Here is a 25,001-nt window from a genome sequence, read left to right on the forward strand (position 1 = left end):
GTCATCTGGCAGAATATTTAGCTCTTGACATACCATATTTCAAACATTAGATTCAAGTGGTTTATGAACTCCCATTTTTACCCCAAATACAGATTGCAGAATCACATCGGTTACACATCCACATTTTTACATAATGCCATATTAGTAACTGTTGTATTCTGCTACCTTTCCTATCCTCTACTATCCCACCTCCCCTCCCCTCCCATCTTCCCAAGCCACTTTGAATCAATAGATATATAGATAGTGAGAGCTCATGAAAGTATTATAACAAGAGATTCTTAGAGCTGGCCATCTACTATGAATGCTTGGTATGGCATGGTGGCCACTGAAGCAGATTCTACCTGGAAGCTGCCCTGGTGAGATATTGGAGCCCATTATGGGAGGCGGTGATGCAAACCATTCAGCCCTCAATCATGATTCTGATGGATGGAAACAAAAATGCTTAGTTTGATTGCCACCAAATCCTTTACTCTCTGCCTTGGTCTCTGTCTTATTAAATCTGTACTGACCATGGGCAGAATGAAGTGGAGGACTGAGCATGTTTTAACTTGCACTGGGTGCACCTCAGAAATTTAGCAACCCAACTCGGATATTTCTACATCTCTCGGCACACTAACTTCAAATGGTACTAGACAGAAGTCTTTGTCATCAATAACTTAAGGTTTAATATTCTAAAACAGAAAATGAAGGAAAATAGATAAAGAAAAAGCTGGTATTAGAAGTAATTCTAAAATCAAATTCTCCCCTGCAGCTGCCTCTGACACTTGGTTCTATGCCTCTCTTTCCTTTTGGGTGTCATCCCCAGGGTCAGATAAGGACTTTTCTAAGCCCTCTTTTCAAAGAGAACCAAATAAGTTCTGGCTTCCTGCATAACCATAGTCAGACTGTCCAACCTATCCAGAATTATACTTAAGGTCAAGTTGTGATCCACAGGGCACTGAAGTTTGTTGTGTGAATTCTGGAATGACCTTGATCAGATGTGACTTATCTGTGAGTTATTTGATAGGCAGGGGATACTTTAAGATGTGATTTTGATTCTGAAGGCTGATCATTACATTTCTGGGAAGTTGTGGGCATTCTTCTCTGCCTTTCTGAACTGAAAATATAAGCAATCATTGGGATGGAACAGGAGGGAGACAGTGATTTAGATTAATAGAAATTTGAGTGTATTCAAAATGAGAGGCCACCTTTAGCTCTTTATCCTGGAAAATGATTCATTCATTTATGTGAAGAGGCATGCACAAGAATGTGCACTGCAGCATCATTTGTAATAATGAAAAGTTATTTGCTGTTCGAGTGTCCATCAATAGGGGAAGAGTCAAACAAATAATGCTCCATCCACACTCATGAGCCTGCATGGTCATTAAAAGGATGAAGAAAAGCTATTTGTATCTTGACATGGAAAGACTTCTCTGATTTATTAAGTGGAGGAAAAAAATGGTGGTCAAATATATACACAGAAATGGGTGCCACTTCTGTTTCAAAAACATACATAAATATAAATACGTATCTATATCTAAAAAGATAAATTGATAATGGTGGATTGTTTTTTCTGATTCAGAGAATATTATTGGGAGTACATGAAGAGGAAAGTTTGACAGTTTTTCACATAATTTTAACTATTTATTTTAAGAAAATATGCATACATACTTTTAAACAAGATTTACATTTTTGTGTGTGTATACGTGTACATTTTACTCATATGTATTTTAATAAGTGGGTATATTCTCAAGCAATATTTCATGGAGAAAAGGGTTTATACTTTCCAAATAAGTCATCTGATGTAACCAAAGGTAATATAAAAGATAAACAGAACCTCTGTTTTTCTCTGGGTGCGCTGAAGTTTTCAGGCATGATGATATTTAATTTAAGATACAAATAAAAGCAATAAATTTAAAAACGGGCAACTGTTTCTAAGGTGTGAAGCAGCAGAAGTTATTTTCAGATAATTCATTGCTCAAAATTTAACCGTTTCAGACATGGTGGGCTCATTTCAGATATCAAATAATGGAATCACGGTGACCAGGTAAATGAGCTGTGGTCCTATCCTGAAGGATAACCAATCTAGTGGAAGGACAGACAAATAAACACCGCTCATTTATTTATAAGCATAAGGCTGAATGAAGTACTCAAAAATGGAACAATTTGTGAGCATGCAGAGTAATGTTTCCTTAAATAATATTGGCAGTGATTTTTATCAAGGCTCCATGAGGATATAAAGAGTTTGAAGGATCATAATGTGTGATCATCATATATTGCATAAATTTTCAAAAACTTTTATTGTGGCCACCTTTGAATTGATTTGTAGGTTATTTTCTCTGTTTATATTACTCTCATTTTTTTGTTCGCATTTTTAGAGTTTCCAGTTTTAGTGAAATCCTCTTTTCACTTTCCATTTTAAAGATAATGTGATTTTAAACTTACTCTATTGTCTTTTTTCATTAGAAATTGCAGCAAAGTAATAATGACTGCAAGAAAAAAATTTATGAACTTTCAATTTGAGGTTTTTTTTCATGTTTTTTGGTTTCTATCTTTCTGCTTAGATTAAAATTGATAATATTGTTATTTACTTATTCTTTTTTTTAATACCTGTATTACTTAAAAATTTGTAACATGCATATTTATGCATTCTATGTTTATATGCACATACAAATAAAATACAAAATATGTACAGCAGATTAAAATTTACTCAATATCTTTATGTGCTTAAAAAATAAAACTAAGACCTTATTATACTTAATTTACCCTTTGAATCCCATTCTGATCTTTTTTTCTTTTTTTGAGTTGCGATTTTCAGTGGCCAATGGGTAGATTCACTCACATCATTTCTCCATGTCTTTGCTCACCAAAGTCTCCAGGATCGTACTTCTTCCCTCTCATTACTTGCTAGCATATATCCTTCAGTAGTTTTTTAGTCAGTATCTGGGGAAAACAAAGCTTTTGTTTTTAGTAAGACTAAAGAAATCTTGGATTATATTTTAGCTCAATTTAGAATTCTAAGTCACAGTTAATTGCTCTCAACACTTTGAAGAAATTACTGCCTTATGTTCTAGCATTTACTTCTGCTGACTGAAATGTGCTGGCATGTAATTTTTTTATTTATATATGACAGCAGAATGCATTACAATTCTTATTACATATATAGAGCACAATTTTTCATATCTCTGGTTGTATAAATAGTATCTTTACACCAATTGTGTCTCCATATATTTACTATATTTTTATATTTACTATATTTTATCTTTTTAATTTTACTCACCTATATATAAATTTCTCTCCCTTTTAGATTTTAAGCTTCTTGAAATAAAAAAATATATTGGAAATATTGGTTGATTATATTAGGCATATTAGTGGGATTTGTTGTTCCATATTCATATATATATACACACAACATAATTTAGTCAGTTTAATTCCCCAAGACCATCCCCTAGGCTTCCTTAAAATTTTAGAAAAAAAATCCTTCCTCTTTTCATTTCCTTCTATCCCTCCATTTTCTCCCTCTTTTATTCCCTCCCTTTCTTTTTTTCCCTTTCTTCCTTTCTAGCACAGGGCATAGGACAAAATAAATGTTGAATAAATGTTACTGAATTTTGAATGAAAGATGAGTATAGGTATCAGTTTTTTTGAAGTATCTTTTTTCAGTGACTATAGCTATCTGGGTTTTCTTTAAACTATTTACTCTAGTATTTTTAAATAGGCATAATTTTTTTTTCTGGGTGTGGTGGCACATGCCTATAATCCCAGACTCAGGAGTCTGAGGCAGGAGGATCACAAGTTCAAAGCCAGCTCAGAAACTCAGCAAGACCCTGTCTCAAAATAGAAAACAAAAAGGGCTGAGGATGTAACTCAGTTACATCCTGAGTTCAATCCCTTGTATTAATCAATCAATCAATCAATAGGCATAATTTTAGTGATGGTTTTCTTCCAGGCTTTGGCATTCGAAGTTTAGCAACTCTAAATAATGACCTCTCTCTCTTTTTCTTAATACCTTTATTTATTTATTTATTTCTATGTGGTGCTAAGGATCAAACCCAGGGCCTCACACGTGCTAGGCAAGAGCTCTACCACTGAGCCACAACCCCAGCCCATGAAGACCTCTCTTTTAAGTTATTTGTGTATTCTTTTGAAATCTAGATTTGATATTTCTATCTTTAGTCAACCTTTGTTTCTGAATGAAAGGGAGAAACAATTTAATTATGACTATTAGTGAGCCTGAGAGATGTGCAGAGCGACAAGGTGTTTATCCAAAGTGTCTGTAGACACTTCTTTTGGGTGAAGATTTGCAAATTACACATTGTTGGGCACAGCAACTAAAGGAAGGGAGTTGCTACTGCTGATCACTGTATGTTCTTCAGCCCTGGAGAAATGATAGATATCTAGAAAGGGGATATCCCTTTACCCTCTCAGACTGATGCTCAGTTGTATACAGCTGGGAGATATTAGGGAATCTTAAAAGATAATAGATGCCTAACTTCCATTCCTAGCAATCTTGATTTGTTTTGTCTAGGAACGGGCTTATTGATCCCCCAGGCAACTCTAATATGCAACCACTACTCTTAAATAGCAGTTTCCAATGCTGGCTGCTCTTGTCATACTCCAGTGCTTTGTCCCTAGAGATTCAAAGATTTGGTAGAAAGCCCAAGGCACTGGTATCTTACAGATGCTCCCCAGGTGATCCTGAGGTGTAGCTGGAATAGAGACCCACTGAGTCACTTTTTCCAGGACAGGAAGCTTACTTCCCTTTGGTATTCCCTTGGCATGTGCTATGGTTTGGATATGGTGTGTCCCTTACCCCTACAGACTAAACCTTTAGAGTCCAGTGGGGGTGGGGAGAGGCGAGAATAGGGAGAGACTGGTTAATGGGTTCGAAGACACAGTCACATAACAGAGAAAGATTCTGATGTTCTATTCCACAGAAGGTGATTATGGTGATTATTAGAGTATCATTTAATTCAAAAATAGGTAAAAGGGGCATGTTGAATGTTCTCTTCACAAAGAAATAATTACTATTTGAAGTGATGGCTTATGTAAGTATCCTTACTTGACCAATACACAGTGTATCAGGGTACTGAAACTTCCCACCATGCCATATAAAAATGTATAATTATTAACTCTTGTCAATACATAAATGTTACAGATCCATCAATAAACAAATATATCTAATTGCTAGCATAATGATATTGAGAGGTGGTGACGCCTTCAGGCAGTGTTTGGGTAGAGGAGCTCTGCTCTCCTGAAGGGATGCATATAGTTCCTGTGAGAGAGGGTTGTTAGAAGACATTTGCCCCCCTTTTTTCTTCCTCTCTTGGCACATGCCTCTTGTCTTCTTTTCATCATGAGTGAGAGCAACACTAGATCCCTACTAGAAGCCAGGTAAATGCAGCTTCCTGAGTTTGGACTTTTAGTCTCCAGAACCATAAGCTAATTAACTCTTTTATTTATGTTGCCTAATCTAGGTTCTTCTGTTGTAGCAATAGAAAACAGACTAAGACAGTGTGTTCTATTCTACAGTTACTCTTTGAGTGCCTACCATGTGGGCTGTGGTGTGCTGGGTACTATAGGGAATATACCAATTAATTTGACACAATCTCTTTTTTTCTGAACATTTATGAGTGTATTAGAAAGTTTATTGTGCATTTTTTTTGGTTAACAAAGCTGAGTGAAAGACATCTTGAATCTAGACCTGGAAGGGCTATCAATGAATTGTCTTGCTGGAACCCTAAAGTAACTTGGTGCACAAGGCATAAGTAAAGTCAAGTCACCGAAGTTAGGGATTTGCTCAAATTTATAGGGAAAGGAGAGCTGGAAACCCAATGTTCTAATGGTTGAGTCACAGTCCTTTGGCTCTACCATTTTGCTCTGTTTCTTCTAGCACCACTATTAATATATTAAAGCAGAGGCTGGGAGCGAGGGAATTAGAGAGGTAAAACTGGGGTGGAGAAAACAATGCTCAGAAAGTATGTCAGTGTGTATCTCAGTGAATGAGTGTCTGTGTCTGTTGGGTGTATCTGAGTGTGTATATGCATATCGCAGTGTGTACATGCATGCATACATGAGTGCATGTGTAGGTACATGAGTTTTTGAATGTGAGTGTATCTGAGTGAATAAGTGTATGTATGTGAGGATGTATTTGAGTATGTATCTAAGTGTATGCGACTAGATGTGAGGAAATATGCCTTTGAAACTTAGTTAAATGTGCTGTTTGGTTAGTGTCTCCTAAAAATTATACAGTCTATTTACAAAGACTATTAGAAAATAAAAATTAGTGACAATTTTAGAAATATTAAAAATCTGTCTAGACTCAAAGGCTATCACTCTCTGTGAGGAATTTTATTTTTTTCCAAAACTATTAATAAAGGCCAGTTTAAATTTCTTCAGATTTCTATAGAAATCTAAGAACTACTTTCATCAACCAGAGATGTCTGTGGGGCATGGAAGGGAAGATCAGTATCAGTAACCATTAGTCAATAAGAGGAGGCTTAATTTCCTGCTTTTCTTCAACTGCCTGACCATTTTTCCTTTTAATGGAGGGAGGGAAGAGCTTCCATCCCATCACCCTGAATCAGAAGAACTTTTTTTTTTTTTTTTTTTTACAACCAGAGATGTGAGAAGACAGACATAGAAAAGATATGAACACCACTGTGTTATGGCACTTTGTAGATTTAGGCAAGTCCTAAAGAGTAATTTTTAGGTTTCTGATATTTTAAAATCATTATAGGATCTTCTTGAAACTGAGGGTGTCTGTGTGTGTTTGGCTAAAGAAACAAGTAACTCCGCTATTGCAAATATGTGCAGTGTTTCTTCCCTTTGGTGACTTTATATTACTACCCTGTTCTTCATCTCTCACACGTACAGCTGCAAACATTTGCCCATTCATTATGCATGCAAACAGTAAATGCTCATTGAATGTGTGCCACGTTGTTTTGCATTTGGCATTATACCATCTAAAGGAATGCAGAAACTTGATCTTGGACTTTCAGCTTCCAGAACAGTGACAAAATTAATTTCCTTCCCAACAGTGCAAGAGATAAGAGTGTGAGAATCAGCTTTGTGATTTTTCCTTTGTTGACCACTTGTCTTTTCATATTACTATATCCTGAATGTCATTTATTTCTTTAAGGTAGCCTTGCTTTGATTCATGTGGATAACTACTTTGGTCCTTCCCAAGATTGTCCTATGGGATAACTAACAAGATAGTGTATACACCTGGGCTGGCAACTGGCCAGGACTCACTACTGTGGCCATACTGTTTATTACTGTGCTCAGTCCTGATCAGAATACACCTTTATGATTTGTCATGCCCATGCAATGTGGTTGCTAAATAATGTGAATACTGTTTCTCTCTATATTACACCATGAAGTATGAAGAGAAATTGATCACATCAAGCAGTTAAGTCAGCTTTCTCTATAGGCAGACTTGGCTATTTGACAACTGTCAAAAGAATCCCCATTTCCCAAGTGACAGCCCCATCAGCCTCTGACAGAACTAAAATCCAGAAGCTAGAGTCTCTCCTAATGAATTTGATTATATTGACCAGAAAAGATAATCAACATAGTTAATATTTAAACCTTACCTATATATCACTCACTAGCAAAACTCTTTAAATGGAATGTCCATTTATCATAACAACAACCCTACGATGAAGAAGGTGAATCAACTGAGGATTAAATATGTTAAATAATCTGTTTAATGTTATCATCTATTTAAGAATAAAGAGATTCAAACCCTAAGATTAACCTTTATGCCGAGAACAGGAACCTGTGGCTGTGGTCTACAGTTTAGCATTGTTCTCACCCATTCTCCTCCTAGCTTTCTTCACACCTAAGAAAGTGGCACCCTGTTTTCCAGGGCATGCAAAGCTCTTTTCCAGCTCCTTTTCCTGATCCCTCTACCTGGGGTAAAACTTACCCATTCTTCCATGGCTGGCTCCTATCCTAACTCTCTACCCTAAAAGTTTCCAAGCCCATGTTCTTGACACTTACTATACCACCTGATGGGAGTCACGTCTTACATATGGGTACATCACAGTACTGTAAAAAGGATTCCCACTTCCCAAAACAACACCCTCACCAGCCTGTGATGAAGCATAAAATTCAGCAGCTGGAGTTTCTTACAAATAAGCAGTGTTCTCACACATTCTCTTCCCACCTTTTTCATGCCTAAGAAACTGATCTTCTCTTGTTTGTTTGCTTATTTATTTTCTGAATGCTAATAGTAGGATGTAAGTTCCATGACGACAGGACCCTAGTCTTTCTTACAAATGGCTGTGTCACCAATATCCAGGGACAGTGCATTCCATATAGTAGGTACTCTCTATATATGTGCCAAATGCCAAAGGGTTTGTGATCTATCAAATCCCTTTGCTTTTCAGAATTAAGACTTGAGAGGGCATGTTCTTGACAGAATGGGAAATATGGCAGCCCATTCATCTGATTGGACTCATCATTACATCCTCAAGAGAAATAATTTTTGGAGATATCAGAGAATATAAGCACCAAGACAAAAAGGGAGGCTGCCGTATAAAGTATGGGAGTCTCTAAAACAAATTTTTGTTGACTAATAGTTTTGACTATATAATAGTACTATATAGTTTTTTTCCTGAAAAATAATGCTTGGGCTTTGTTTGCTTATTTTCAACTACTAGTTCCTGCCAACAACAATACATTAAGAACTTAATGTATTTAAAGAACTATCCTAGGTGACTAAGATGATTAATAAGGCAAAAAATCCCTAAGGACTCCTATGAAAATTGGGAGAGAAAGGGAATCATTGCCAAATGGATTTGTCCTGGGGGGTAGATGGGACCTGAGACAGGCCCCGGAGTATGGAGAGGATTAGGGGAGACTTAGGTGAGAATTTTGATCAAAAGCATGCTCTCAGGAATGTTATGAGTGTGTCTGGGGACTGTAAAGGACTAGTTGGCAGGAAGTAGACCTTGAAAATGATGTTGAAATTTTTGAATTTTCTCCAAGTTCTGAAAGAACTCCTAGGAGTTTCTGAATGGGCTGGTAAAGTCCTGAAATTAGTATTCCTGAAAGGGAGAGCTGCAAGATGAGGATGGAAGAGGGAGCAAGCTAGAAAGGGGGACCATCAGTTTCCTGCAAGGGACTGTACTTTGTGCATACACTGTATGGGCACACTCATCGTATCTCTCTTTCTCTGGGTGTGGCTGTTTGACCTTGTCAGACTTGGAGCCATTGAGAGTGGTAGAACATATTTCTTTTTGGTTTTATACAAACTGATTAATTCAGTATTTTGCTAAATGCTTCTGTGTCAGTAGTACCATGACTTTATGAGAATTATGAACAATTTCTGTATCCCCAAGTGTTTTATGAATCATCAGGACTCTTTTTTATTTTTTGTTTTATATCAGTTAATGCTCACTGTTTATGAATGTCATCTGTGGGTAATTGTACATGAAAACTATAAAATATTACCTTTTAGTCATTTCACAGGTATTATTTGATTCCCGTAATTGTGTTTTAGCAGTTCAGAAAAACACGTTTCAGAGAGGTTAATGACTTATCCATGGTCACTTAGCTAAAGACTAAAGAAATTCTCATTTTAAACCCATTTCTTTTATTTCAAATTTTTTACATCATGGTGAAAATTGGAAGCTAGCACTTAATATACAGGGCAGATGTTTATTAAGCAGAATACTTCATCATTCTAGAGCAAGCAATCTCAGTGGAGTGCAGAGATGAACTACATCTTACCGTGCAGTGGTTGTTTCATAAATACTCATAGACAATAATGACATCATCCACCATTCATTCTGAATCAATCTGTCCCAAAAGAAATGTATCTTATAATGTTCCTCAAATATTTTTAAATGACATATTTTTAAATTAAATATTGACAATAATGTTCACATTTCAATCCTCCTTGGGCCTTGGGCTCAATAATTCTTGGTTATGGAGTGTGGTTTTGTCAGTTTGATCTCATGGAATATGTGCATAGTAATGGAACAATTCTGGCTGATAGAGAGAGAACGGGTGTGGAGCAAGTGTGGCATGAAACGGACTGTTTGCTTTTTTCCACAGTCTGCTGATTTGACCTGCAAACCTATTCTCCAACTCTATTATCAAAACCTGTAAAAACACAGGGGCCTCCAAAAAGACAACTCTAACATTTGTAACCCAGAGAGATGTTTTGAGTTGAGAGATCTCAGTTCTATATTTATTTCTTGGGCCTGGGTATTTTTTTGGCTTCAACACTTGTTTCTGGTTGGAAAACTGAAAAACAAGGATCTAAACACTGAGCGCTTGGATAGTAAAACACATGTTCACTTTTCGCAGTGACCCTGGAAACAGATGGGGGATTCTCATAAATCACAAAGGAAAATAAATAACCTGACCCATGGAGGGAAAGAGACAACTTGAAAAAAGAGACTTTGGAAAAAGGCTGTCCCTGGATAGCAGTCTTGTTGTAAGTACTAAATATTCATTTACCACTCTATATGTTTTGGCTTAAAGTACATTATTCTTTGACTGTTATTTCCTGAACCCTGTACTTTTGAAACATCTATTCCAGTTACCCCATTAGCAATATCCCCTGGGATTTTGTTTCATTTTTTTTTTTTATGAACTCAAAAGCCAGCAAATTATTGGAATGTTTGTGTAGTGTCTTAATAGGCAAATGTCATAGTCTGTCAACGTTATATATAATTACATTAATTCCAGCTGAAATCGATTTTAGCTTATACAAAAACACTACTGTACCACTATGCCAAATGCCAAGCCTATATATAGCTGCTCCATCACCCATTTATCTTAACTTTGAGGCTAAGTTAAACAAGAATTCAATGCAAACTTAAATACTGAAGAATTGAGAAAGTGTCAGAGATCTTCTTGGATATAAATTAGTTCACTTATCTATAAGCTTTCTAAGAATTTTAGTGCTGACAAAAATCTCTCTTAACAACCTGATTACATTTGTTTACAGGTTTGAGAATCACTATAGTAAGTGTAAGAAACAGACTAAGTCACTGATTTTGGAAGCTTGGTCACTTTTTCCCAGGTTCTGGGCTAAAGTGTGGGTTACCTGTTGTGTTCTATGAGGCATGTGAATATAGCAAGAAATGAAATCAAGGAAGCCACTTCTTTCACTTTCATGTAACTACTAAAGCAGAATGTTAGCTTGGTTCCTTCTTTTGCATATTTGATGAGGATGCTCTTTGTGCATTTGTATACTCATAGCACCTAGCCCCAAGCCTGCTGCATGAAAGTGTCCAATAAGATATTGTTGAATTGATTTATCAGTTGTACCTTTAAACTCTGCAGCTATACATATTACTCTGTTGTGTAGAGATTAGTTCTTTACCCTATAAGAGTGAACATTTCCCTTCATAAACTGTTCATGGATGTAGATTCCTGGGAATTGAGAAAAGGACTGCATTAAGGTTTATGTGTATGTGATGTGTCAAGTTCTCTTGTTATTCAGAATCAATTTCTATGACTATATGTGCTATGCATTGACCAGTATACCTGTAGAGACCAAGGACTTTGGTAGTGTTTTAAGTTCTTCTCCATGTGAATGTGACTTCATCTCTTAGATCTTGCTGTCTCCAGGTAGGAAGTGGTCCAAATATGGTGTGTATGTTTGTGTCTATTTATTTTCAACTTCTGGGAAAACCTCTGATAAAGGGATCATTTTCCAGCCTCTCCTTTGTAGAGCAACACACCAATAAGGTCTGTCTTGGGCTTAGGCAGGGACAAAGACAGCCATATGGTATGGTATGAGCAACTCAGAAATGATTCCCTCAACCCAGAAATATCTTTGTCAGTTGATCTCCAAAACCACAGATTCTTGCTTTGGGTCTCAAATTGTATGCAAATGCCCTATAAAAGCAAACATACTAAGCTATTGTGTTCAAATAATTCATAGTGGCTCTCATTAATAAAATGCTTTGGATCATTTCCAAATGTCATCCAGATGAGCAGAACTTTGTTGAGAGAATTATCAAATACAAGGATATAGAACATCGGATGCAAGAAGGGCTGGGCTGGGTGGAACAAGGTAGAGCAGGGCGAGGAAGGTGACCAGAAAGAGGAAATAGTATCCATGAAACTTTTGCCCACGTTGCAAATTTTGCCCATGGAAAGCTTGCATATGGGTGTAAGTAAAATCCTGCTACATTATTAGTGTGAGTTGAAAACTCCAAACCAAGCTTGCTTTCCTATTGGCATATGGCTCTACCTGGAGACTAGTGGTGAGCTGTGAATTGACTGTTATAGAACTCTGTGAAAATGAGAACCTATTGTTTGTACCACCTGGGAATCTTAATTTTGTTAAATGTCCTTTTATCACGCTTATGAGAGTTTTTGCCTGAGTGAATTATCTTCCTTGTCTTCTTGAAGCAGATTGCTACATCTGCACATCCAGATTGGGACCACCCCGTGACTATGCATGTGAGGGTGCTTAAATGTTGTTGAACAGGATACCACTTTGGCCAAGTGACTACAAATGTGTTCTGTTCTCTTCTTTTTTTAATGATACTGCTGCTGGGATAATGAGAGAAAGAACGTGGTGTTTGTGTTGATTCTTTGGGAGGGGGATCCGTCAAAACTGCCTTGAAAGAGCTCTGTTGTGATTGTCAGGAAGAGACCTAGACTAGGAATCGAACATGCTCTGTGCTGAAACCATGCAGACATTAGGCAATAAGAAGGCAGGGATGATTCCAGATTAGACTTCTGAAAATAAAATAAAATAAAATAAAGAACCTTACATTATTCCAAGTCATATTTTTTATTTTTATTTTATTATTTTGTTCCTTTCTATTCTCTGTTTTGAATCATAGAATGCTAAAGTGGGAGTGAGTTCTATCTAGTCCTTCACCTTGTAGAAGAAATAGATTAGGGCCCAGAGAGGCTAACTGCTTCTCCTAAAGTCATATAACTAGGATTACACCAAGAGTAGAATGTGCATCTCCACCTGTCACTTCAGTTCTTTATCATTTATTACATATTATCCCAGGAAGAGGAGATGTTCTTTTGGGAAACTCACTAGAAGAAAGAGAAGCATATTAAATTTTTAAGTCTTGAAATTCTACTTCAATAATCATTATGACCTATATTTTTGAGAGTTAGGAGGCCCAGAGGTAATTTTGACTTGCATATTTTGCAGAGGAAAATTCCTCATGATGTCCTCCAAGAATAAGGTACTATTAAGTTCATTACACTTTTTACTTTACATAAGCAAATCATGAAGCATTGAGTTAGAAATTATAGCTCCCTTGCAACAACTTTTAAATTTTTAGGCTGGAGGAACTACAGAATTAAAAAAAAAAAAAGCCTTAAAGTCCAGATATTGCAAAATGCTCCTAATGAGGGAAATGAATTTGTGGTCCTTAGTCACAAATTCAGAACCTGATGAGAGTGTGAGAGTGTGTTTGTGTGTGTGTGTGTGTGTGTGTGTGTGTGTGTGTGTGCGCGCGCGTGCACGCGCACATATGTGGGTATGTGTGTGAGAGAGAGCCCATTCACTCACATATGTGTGTGCCCTGGTACCACTGAAATACATTCTTTGATGCTGATGATTTTTTTTAACTTTAAAAATTATCCTTTAAGGAGAAAATGACAGGTAAATGGAACTGAAATAGAAAATATGTTCCATTTGCGGGGTGGCGGGGTAGGGGGGTGAAACTCAGAAAGGCGAGTGACGACAGGTTTCCTCCACCAGCAGGCAGGAGTCAAGTAGTCTTATATTTGTGGTCAGTAGGATTTTCTTTCTGATAACAATAGAAATCACCCCAGAAATCGAAGCTTCTTCTTGACTCAAAACTGTTCAACCCTCCTCAGGATGCTTTTTGATCAAAAAAGTCAGCAGTTCACACTGTGCTTTTTTATTTGCAAAACACATTCCCTGGCTTCATGTAGAGCTGTTTGACACTTGTAGCTGGGATAGCATTTAACTGATGAGAAGGCTGGGGACTGAATGATTTTTTTTCCAGCTCACATTTCAATAGCAAACATTCTCCTTTAATTTGGGGAAAAGTACTTTCTTTTTGCTTTTAGGTACAGATGAGAGTAACAGTTCCTCGATGGATTCCTTCTTGGTATATTCTTTCTTTCCTATTCCACCAAAGGGAGATAAAATGTGGACTGTACTAGATCCTCAGTTCTGACAGCAGTACAGTTTAGATAGATGCATGGGTCAGAAATAGATTTATTTAAATCCTCCATTTCATCCTTTGGCCTCTTAACGATTTGCATCCAAATCATTATAGTAATCAGGCTCTTCCACTGCATCATAACTAAGTGGGTCCAGCAGCATCATTGAAAACCTGCTATGGGAATGTGCTGGAGAACTTCTGTTTCTCCCTCTCAATGTACTCTTCATCCTTTGCTACTCCGCTGTTGACCTCACGAACCTTGGTAGGAGGCTCCCTTGCTTCTGGCATCTTGTTAGAGTGTGTCCAGAGGGAGGATCTAGCAGGTGGAGTTGTTTGCTCTCCTGCTCTCTCCCTGCCTCCTCATGCATTGCAGTGGCTGGACTCCTCTGCCTCAGGTTTTAGCTTTGGTTGGGCAACCCTTTCTCACACTCCAGTTATAGTTATAACCACAGCTCTCTGTGTTCTGTCACCTTCTCGGTCCCTATACCCTATTCAGACTTCTTCATGGGAATGGCCTTTGGATATTGCCAGTTCATCTCTTGTTGACTTTTCACAGCCCTGACAATCTTTAGTAAATCTTCCCCTTCTTTGAATGTTTGGAGCATACTACCTTTGGCTGATAGAGCAAGTGCTCATAGTTTTCTGTGGCAGCTAACCTAATAAGCAAGAAAAGTAAAATAACACAACTTGGAGATAAACACGTGGTGCTATAGGAACAGGAGCTGAGATCACTTTGGGAGGATGTGAGAAAGTACCATGGAGGAGCTGGTGTTAGAGTCATTAATTGAAGTAATGAAAAGAATTTAGTCATTGAAGACTGGAAGAGTAAGGAAGGAAGGGTAAACCCAAGGACACTGTCCTATACTTCTGGTGACAACCTCTGTCATTATTTGTTTTGTTTTTCTCTCAGTGAAAACTTCTTCCATACATCAAATTTAAATCTGTGCTTCTTTATCTGCAGTTATTTCCTCCCCTGTGTAAGGACTAAAAATAATTCTAAAGGAGGGATTAGAAAACTCTTGCTATAAGGTTCAGAAAGTAAATACTTTGGATTTTACAGGCCAGATGAATAGCTGCAACTACCCACTGGTGCTTTGCAGCAGAGAAGCCACCACCAACCATAACTGAGTAAATGGGTGTAGCAGTGTTCCAATAAAACTTTATTTATAAGGACAGAAAACTGGCTGGATTCTAAAGGATGTCTGCATGCAAAAGAAAAATTAAATATTTGAAAATCTGAGTTCATGTGTTCTTTCCTGTTTTCACCATGAGAGTATGCAATCTCTGGAGGCAGGCAGAAGAGAAGAGTCAGGCTAGTATGCAAAGGAACAAATGCCCAAGTGGCAAGAATCAGGCTGCCAGGAAAATATTTTAGAAAATATATTCAAAATATTTAGAGAATATTGACAAAGTATGTTCAAACTCACTGAGACTTTTTCTAAATGCAAAATCGGGATGTTACTGGTGTTACTCACTGCAGCTAGGGAGCTCTAATTATAGTATTTGTCACTTAATGATGTAGGTGGGTTCTGGGGATATGCTGGGTGGTTTCATCATTGTGCATACCTATACAGAGTACCTACACCAATCTAGACGGTGCAGGTCCATCTTTGGACATGACCACTTGGTATAATTAAGAAATACAGTAAATATGGTATGTGTGAGGCTGCTGCTGATATAATACAGAATACTGGTTTATGTTTTCTTAGAAGGAGTGCATTCTAAAAATAATGTTTAAAAATATGGAATAGTAAATACAAAACCATAATATTCTTCAATTATTACTTTCAAGTATTATGTGTTATAAATAATTTTATGTACTGTACTTTTTTATATGATTGGCAGAGTATTGGGTCTGTTCATGCCAGCATCACTGTAAACATATGAGTATTGTATTACATTGGGACAGTAGAATGGCTCTGATGTCACTAGGTGATAGGAATTTTTCAGTGCCATTAAAATCTTTGAGGATCATGGTGGCATATGCAATCTATCACCGATCAAAATATCTGTATGTGCTACAAGATTAAACTAAGAACAAAAGTCTCTAGTTTGCAGCACTTTCAGGTATGACTGAAGTTTTCTTGACTCTCCAGTGGTCCCATAGGACTTCCCCTCACTGTGGGGATGCCTTACAGAGCTCAAAATACCTGGCTTCTATTGAAGATTGCTACCTACTCCAATTGGAGTTCCTTTGAACACTTCTACTGATGAAAGAATATAAAAACTGTTTACGCAGTGCCTCTGCCATTTGGAAAATGCCAGCTTGTCCTTAAAGAAGCATGACCTTTCTTCTCTGACATCCAGATTGCTTTGAGATTTCCCAAATGAGCAATGAGTAGGGGAGTGTCAGAGAAGAAATGAGCAGGAGATTTTTATTCACCCAATTGTTTCATGCCCCTAGTAGAACTATTTTCTCAACTGTCTCCTAGCTATACTAAGAAGACAGTAACCATGGCCTAGAGCTAATTGTCAAAAGGTATGTTGATGTCTGAAGATCTGGCTGAGGACATTCTCAGGAATAAGCAACAAGTGGAGAATAGTCCAGCTTTGGAATGGGCTAGTAACCTTCTGGTGGGTCCCCAAAATGCTGAAGAAGTACCCTACCCACCTGTCTCTCAGTGGTGTAGGATCTCTTGGTGATGTGGGTAAATACAGGCACATATGGGTTAGAAGAAGTTGGGAGAGGCTGGGCCAGGAGGGTACAATCCACAAGAGCTAGTTCTTGGAGTCTTTAGGAAGCTCTTGAAGATTAGGAGTGGTTCAGGAACCCAAGAAAGAGAGTGCTGAGAGGGAAGTTGGAGATTTGCAGCAACACTGGTGCTAGAGGCAGAGTCTAAGTGGAGGAGGACCAGATGAAGGATAGCAGAACAAGAGGTCCAACTAGAGGACATAGGACATATCTGCCGTGAGGGCTGAGAGAGTCTAACATCAAAGCCACTTTACCAGACAGGTGTGCATGCCCAGCTAGTGAATCATGCATGGACTCTAGGTCAGAATGGTCTCCCTCTTTCAGTAATGGTAGCTGAAATTTATTTATTGAGGATTAATACATGCCAGGCACTTTCCTTTGTGCTTTATATGGAAACTAAAAAAAAAAATATTGCAACAACCCTTTAAGGTAAGAACTCTAATTATCCCTATTTTACAAATGAGAAATCGATAGTTTAGCATTTTACTCAACTTCTTAAGATTAAGAAGGCCATTAAACTGGTGAGTGATAGACCACTCACCTTGAATCTGGATCCCTCTAGACTATACTCTTGCAGAATACACATTTTGGATATGAGCTCCTCCATGGTGCTTCCCAATTTTATAGAATCCCAGCTGACGCAAAGTGGGTTAGAGGTTTCCATGGTTATTAGCACATCTGCTAAACCTATGGCCACTGATACGGTGGATAGGCTTGATTTCAACAAAACAATTGTGAAAGGGGAGTAATTACAGGGGTGAGAGTTAGAAGGAAAAAGAAATGTTGAGTGATCAAACATGGGGGTAGACATGCTTTCTGACCTAGGGATTTTTCTGAATAACCAAGTTTTGGAACCAACTCCAACTATAGAAAAATATGTTTTTACTTGGTAAGGACTATAAGGTCACTCTCTGAATCTTATAGAAAGAGATTTTTAATCCCTCCTTTAGAATTATTTTAAATCCTTAACTAAACTATAACCTCCCCAAAGCTATGGGCCATGTCATCTTGATGTCTATATACCTAAAGTCTGACACATAGAAAATGTTCAGTGAAATGAACAAGTGAATGAACTTAGCAGTGAGTAGTTGTTCATGAGCTAAGTACCTCTTAGTAGGGGATCCTGGGTGTGGGATAAGGGGGACCTATATGGAGAGGTACTGAGTGAGATTTGTGAAGGTTGGAGAGGGGAGATGTTGCATTGCTTTTGAGTGTGATATGTACATGTACGAGGTGGGATTATGGACAAGAATGGGAGCAGAGTAAGGTGAAGATGGAAAGTGGTGGGCCACATTCAACATGTAGCTGCCTCCAGAATGCAACAGGGGTTCTATCTTGAGTGATGATCCTGTCAAATGGGTGCAGCTGCATATTCTTTAGTCTGGGCTGCTGACAGATGGAGGTAGGTGGAGAACTAACAGAATTTCCCATAAACTACTGTGTGCCCACCATTGGTAATTTGTGCCTCCTCTTGTGCTGTCCAATGGAGGATTTTCCTTCACTGTGGTTTATGCTCACTCTAACTCTTCCTTCCTTCTTTCTTTGTTCTTATCATTGATAATATGGTAGACTGACATAGTAATCACAACTTCTAAAGTTCCCATGAAAACATCCTTTTCTGAGCTGGTGTTTGTAACTGCATTTATCCCATGGTCACATTCAGAGTTTCTTAAATCTGGATAGTATTGACATTTCAGACCTAAAATTCTTTTGTCTTGAAGTTGCTCTTGCATTGTAGAATGTTTTGCAGGAAACCTGGTTTCTACCTATTTGATGCCAGTCACATCCCTCTTTCAGTTATGACAACTCAAACTGTCTCCAGATATAGCCACATGTCCCTTGGGAGACAAATCCATAACGAAACTATAACCTCCCCAAAGCTATGGGCCATGTCATCTTGATGTCTATCTACCTAAAATCTGACACATAGAAAATGCTCAGTGAAATGAACAAGTGAATGAACTTATCAGTGAGTAGTTGTTCATGAGCTACCTCTTTGTAGGGGATCCTGGATGTGGGATAAGGGGGACCTATATGGAGAGGTACTAAGTGTTGTTTGTGAAGGTTGGAGAGGGGAGATGTTGCATTGTTTTTCAATCTTGCCCAAGGATGGTTCTAATGTGTGTGTAATGCTTTTGGTTTTTACATAAGAGACTCCTAACTTAATATCCTTCACCATCTTGAGTACCAGGATGTTTGACAGGGGGAAATTTGTTAAAAGACTCCAAAGTTTTGAGTTCTTCAGAATATTTTCTATTAAATTTCATGTTAGGTACATTTGTCCATTTTTCTGGGGAACCACACTATAGCTATCAGATTCTTAAGGATATCTGTGAACCAAGAATGACTTTGTGGCTTCACATTCTTTCAGTGTTTCCTTTTGCACCTGCCCACAGATTTACATTCTTTGCTAAGGTCAGAAGTAGGAGCTCAGGTAGCCCCAGCCTCTATTACCTCCACTCATTTGAAGCAGTGAGTGTTGTCTGCCAGCATCAGATGTAGTTATGTGCATCCTTGGGGTGTCTGAGATCAGTAAACCAAACTAAGAACTGGTCATATTTTTCTGAGGCTGGCTTTGAACTCCCAATTCTCCAGTCTCAACCTCCAGAGCCCCTGGGATTACAGGCATGCACCATCATGCCTGGCTGAACTGGTCACATTTTGTAAACCATTTGCAAATGCTACATTATTGACAGATGAGAAAAACGATGTTGCTTCTACGTTACAAATAAGTACAAACGAGCAGAGATATTTACTTGGCATGTTCCATGCTTTCTTAGGATTCTGAGATCTGCTTGTCATTCTGTTGGTGTCTCATCATCTTTCAATAATGGGAATCATCAGATCATGAGTTTCCATGGCAACTGAGTTTTCTGCATCATCCTTTGGCAGTCTAGGATTGTTTCCATGGCGAACTCTCTAGTGCTTTGTCCATAACAACAGGTAGAGCTCTCATGGATCTTTTTAGAAGCTGGTCTTCAAACTAATAGGCTTCTGGGTTTGCTTTCTGTGAGCCTGTTTTTCCTTCTTCGAGTTTCTCTTATCAATCAGCCCAGGAATTGAGCACCTACAGGGTTAGAAACTCTGTGAAATTAGTGCTAAGAAATGCAAAGCATGATTTCTGCTTTACAAAGCTTTTTTAAAAATCTGGTTGCATATACATAAATCATACTAATATCTGGGGTATACAGTGGTACAAGTAAAAAAACCTGTGGTGCAAACAACAACAACAAAAAAACCTGAGAGGATTTAGAATGAGTAAGTTTCCCTTTTGGCAGTATTGATAGGGAGGGCTTACCCCAAGGAGGAAGACTGTCATACTCCCTTTAGAATGTTAGTCCCAATATAATCTATGATGTACCCAAGTTCCCTGTAGGAAAAAAAAATAATGAGAAAACCAGGTGCCTGGCTTATACTTGAGAAATTGCCAAGACCCTAAGCAAGCTCCACTGTAATCCTATGATATCATCCCAGTTTTGCTTTTGTCCCCTCCAGCCACCTGTTGCCACTCTCCTGATAGCATTCTCTTACCCATATGTCCTGCTACAAGGCACAAGGCATCACACAGCTACATCATTTTGTTTCTGGACTATTGGTTGGTTATTATCAATTAATATTTATTAAGCATCCCTAGGGGTCATGGCCACGAGTGAGGCAGCACTTTTCATGACTTCGTGTTGCTCTGCCTTGACTCAGCCAAGCGAATATTTATGATCTTTCTGCTGTCATTTTCATTGCCCTCATCTCCATCCCAATTTCAATTAATATTTCAAGAGCAAGTCCGGGAGCCGTTGTATTACAACAGCTTCACTTAGCACCAGATGCACAGCCTGGGCTCTGTCCCTTTTGTCTACACATTTTGCAGTTCTCCTCCAATGTGCAATCCCATTGGTCTGGGATGCTCTCTACAAGCCCAAACAGCGTTTTTTTTTTTTTTTTTTTTTTTTTTTTTTTTTCCGGATTCTTTACATTCCAGGCAGTTCCAGATGTTTCATCCTCATAAATTTCAGTTCCCTAACTAGGCTTAATGGATCATAATTGTCCATTTCTGAAGATGCCTCTGAGGTTTGCTTGCCTTCTGTCTTTCGGCACCTTTTTGGGTCTTAGTTTTAAGCGGTTGTCTTCAGCTTTGTAGGTTTCCTGATGCAGTTGATTCATTCATTTGATGCACATGGATGTTTTTGTTAGGTAAATTCTGGGATCCATTTGTCAGATCCAGCAGATAAGTGAGCTCAAGGACTTTTTGCAAGGAGGACCTGTTATCAGGGGCCCACCATCTTTGGAGATGGAGTAGCCTTGGGGACTGGCAGTACTCCAGCATGGGTGGGCACAGTGATGAGAGTAAAGTTCTTAAGGGCACCAACTAGGTGGACTGGAATGAGGCTAGTTCTGTCATCCTCTCCTTGGTGGGTGACATTCCAGCTAGCCTTCTGGGTATAGGGGGAGAGCAATTTGAAATCCCTTATGGGTAATCAGGAGCTATTTGGGAAACTTCTGGGTCAACTTTGATAGGCCCTTGGGACAGAATATATGTCTTATTTCTTGATTGGTGAGGTGCAGCATCAAGTGTCAGAGAGAGGGTTGGGAAAATAGTTCTAAAGTGGATATATCACTCATTCTCTTAGGAGGACCTGAGTGACTTTCCACAGTTCTGTCTACAAGACCATGTGTCAACCACATAGATATTCCTTACTTGCTATATCAATTGAGGTCCTGAAAGGGAATAGATGGAACATGTAAGCCAGGTAATGGGAATAAAGGGTCTCTTTACAAAGAGGTGGCAGGTTGTAGGGGACTCAAGAAAATAGTGCAGTCCCTGGGGCTAAAAAGTGTGAAGCCATTACGCCGAAATCTAGGAAGTGCCTATGGAACAATGTGGTTGTAAGGTGACAGTCACCTGGCAGGAAATGCCCTCTTAGGTGGAGGATTATGGCCAACAGTGTTCACAGCAGCAGAGAATCAAGACAAATTCATTCCATCATCTCTTCCTGTGGTGTTCTAGTCCCCTGTGGGTGCCTCATTGGCTGAGACTAGTCAGGAACTAGAGACAAAGGGACCCATGCAGTGCACTGGAGCAGGATGAAAAAGGGTAGAGGGCAGATTTGGAAGGATCAATAGAATGTATCCCGTACGTTCATCCTATATAATAATATATACAACCACCTCCCTTTTCATAATTCTGTTCTGAGTAAACACTGACCTTCATCAGATTAGTCCATGTTTAATGTATTATTTGAAGTAAGTTTCTATGCATTGTTTTCTAGTCCATTCCCTTGGGCTTGTCCCAGACACTATGATGTGACACCTTCAGAATATAAGTTCCACACACCTAATTAGTCGCATGATCTTTTCTTCAAGAATAAAAATGCTTGGTATGGGCCTGTGTACCTGTTGTGTGATGCTGGTCTATGAGGAGGGTGATCTAGAGGGTTTGTTCGAATTCTAAATCTAACTTTGTTAGAATTCTAAATCCTTAGCTGTAACCTGAACTGAACTCTTGAGCAGATTAGCTTCTTAAACTCCCCAGACTTCTTTGTCCGCTGCTGAGGACAACAACTCTTATATAAGGAGGTCATATAATATCCAAGTGAAATGATATCAAGGAATTGTTTTGAGATCTGTAGGAACCTATGCAAATGAAAAATGTTGAAATATTATGGTAGTGGTGAATTTTAGCTCATCATAATTAAGCAGCAGCAGCCTTAGAAGAAAGTTGTACTAACTGTTTACTGTGTGCAAAGCATTCATTTTAAAGGGTATAATGGGATACCCTGAAAGGTAGCAAGAAGAATATAGGTTGGCCAGGGAATTAGCCTGTATTGGTTGTGAATTCCGACCTGCTACGTACTCCTATGTGAGCTTGGTCATGTTACCTACCTTTTCTGCGCCTCCATTCTCATCCATAATCAGGGATGATAGTATCTTCCTCAAAGAGCTGTTGGGAGAATTAAAGGAAAGAAGTCTTTAACACAAATACAGCACACAGCCCAGTGATCGGCGTGCAGTCTTCTCTATACTGAAAATATGCAGAGCCAGCTGACGTGGCCTCTCCAGATGGCGGTTTTCTCTGTCTGCATGTGGAAGGAGGCATTCAGAAAACTTCTTGGAAAATGGTTTGACTTTCATACGAACATATATGGTGTTAAAACAACAGCATATCAGTGATGTTATCAGCCAGCCATGTTCACCAGGGTATTTACTATAGGTTGTATCAGACCGAGCCTGGGATTCCTTTCTTCTTAGTCCAGTTGCTCTGTAGTGCCCCATTAATGAGCTGTATGCCTTCTTATGTGGAGCATTATATTTTTCTGGAACTTTTGGCCTTCTGCCCCACCCCTGAAACCCAGCCAATGTCTATTTATAACAGGTAATTTTATTCCAAAGGCTTCCAGAAATGCCCATAGTCTTCTAAGCAAATGTACAATGACTTCCTATGACAAGGTCCTGCTGGGTCTTTTTGCCCCAGGCCCTGTGGAATGGGTTTGAGGGACAGGGCTGTGGAGCCCTCCTTTGTTCGTTATTCCTCCAAATGCTTTGAGATTTGCCAATTCAGAGCAGTGGGAAATGGGTTTGGGGGAAGGCACCGGGGAATATTCTCCATCTTACTCCCTCCCTTTGCTTCGTCGGGGAAAGACTCGGAGGGGTCGAAGTGGAAAAATTTTTCCACTACATAAAGAGAAGGAAAGAGGAAACAGGGTCCCAGTGGCCTATTTCCAGGCCCCAGGAATGCACCAACCCTGGGTATTGGCCCGTCGCCAGCCTCCTTAGAGGCTGCTAACTTGGGAAAACTGGCTCTCTGGCTGCTTCCAAGAATGCAGACAATGGGCTTTTGGACAGTTCAGCTTTTGAAAGTTTGGCTTTTTTTTATTATTACCAAAGGTAACATTTATTGGGCACCTATGTGTGCATGCCAAAAGATAAAATGCATGATTGGAAATCCACGTAACTTAAACCAGGCAGAAGTACCAGGGCCCTTGTATAATATTTATAGCCCACATCTAATTAGGGCCTAATTCTTTGCTCGGGCACATTGCTACCTTAGACACAGTACTGAACAGCACTTGATTCTAGAACTGAAGTCAGTTTTTAAGTGCTACATTGAGCCATACTATGTCACCTGGAAGGACTGATGTTAGGTGAAATCAGTTTATTCAATTGTCATTTGATTGGGAAAAGAATTTGAATGAATGACACACACAGGTGTGTATTGACGGGGTGAAAGAGACCAAGGCCCAGCAGTTGACTCAAGAAAGTGTATTCCTGGTTTAAGTAGAATACTATATTTTGGAGTGGAAAGAAAGGCGCCAATTACACACTGCCCTTGATGTGTCATGAAAGTGTTACAGAACACATAAAAGACCTTACAGTATTCTGTGTGTGTGTTTTTATTTTTTGTCTAAATAAGCAGTATTGATAATAACAATACAACTAATTTTAGAGTAGGATGCTGGACTTGGATATTTAATTGTGTTAGCTCTCTTAATTTTCACAATAATTCTTATATAAGAAGATGATATAATATTCCATTGTACTGATGAAGAAACTGAAGCTCAAATATTAAATAACTTGACCAAGCTCAGGTGGCTAGTAAATACCAATATCTGTCTTCCCACAAAGCTTCTGTTTCTGGTACTATGCACACATCCCTTGAGCACTTTTCAAAGCTGACAAGGGTTTCCTGGCTTCCCGTTCCTTTGGTACTCCCAGGATCCCGTCTTCCATAAGGTTCAGTGTTATAGTTTCAATAGTCATTTTACAATGACTCTTCTCAAACTACGTCCCCTCTGCTTGGAGCAGCCTGCTGTCATTTCCTCTGTACCATGAGGAGATCCCACAAGAAGGCAGAGTCTGCTGAGGTCATCCCAGGAAGAGGTTCAGGCCTTCCCCCTTTTCAATTCAGGCCCCCACACCTCATTTTGAGAAAGATCTATTTGTGTGAATCCAGATGTGTACAAAAGATACAGCAAGGATTTCTTTGCTTTTCTCTTTCCAGAAAGATTGCTCACATAACAAAAAATGAAAGATTTCTTTAAATAGCTTTAATGCATTTTAAATTGTATTTAATTTTCAAAAATTCAATTTGCACTAGTAGTTTCCCATAGAGCTAAACCTCTAACATCAAGTCCTTTTCCTCTGCAATGGAAAACAGATCACAGATGGTATTTTGGGTATAAGCATGTTAGAGTCTGTAAACA

This window comes from Callospermophilus lateralis, unplaced genomic scaffold, assembly GCF_048772815.1.
Source record: "Callospermophilus lateralis isolate mCalLat2 unplaced genomic scaffold, mCalLat2.hap1 Scaffold_66, whole genome shotgun sequence".
Lineage (NCBI taxonomy): Eukaryota > Metazoa > Chordata > Mammalia > Rodentia > Sciuridae > Callospermophilus > Callospermophilus lateralis.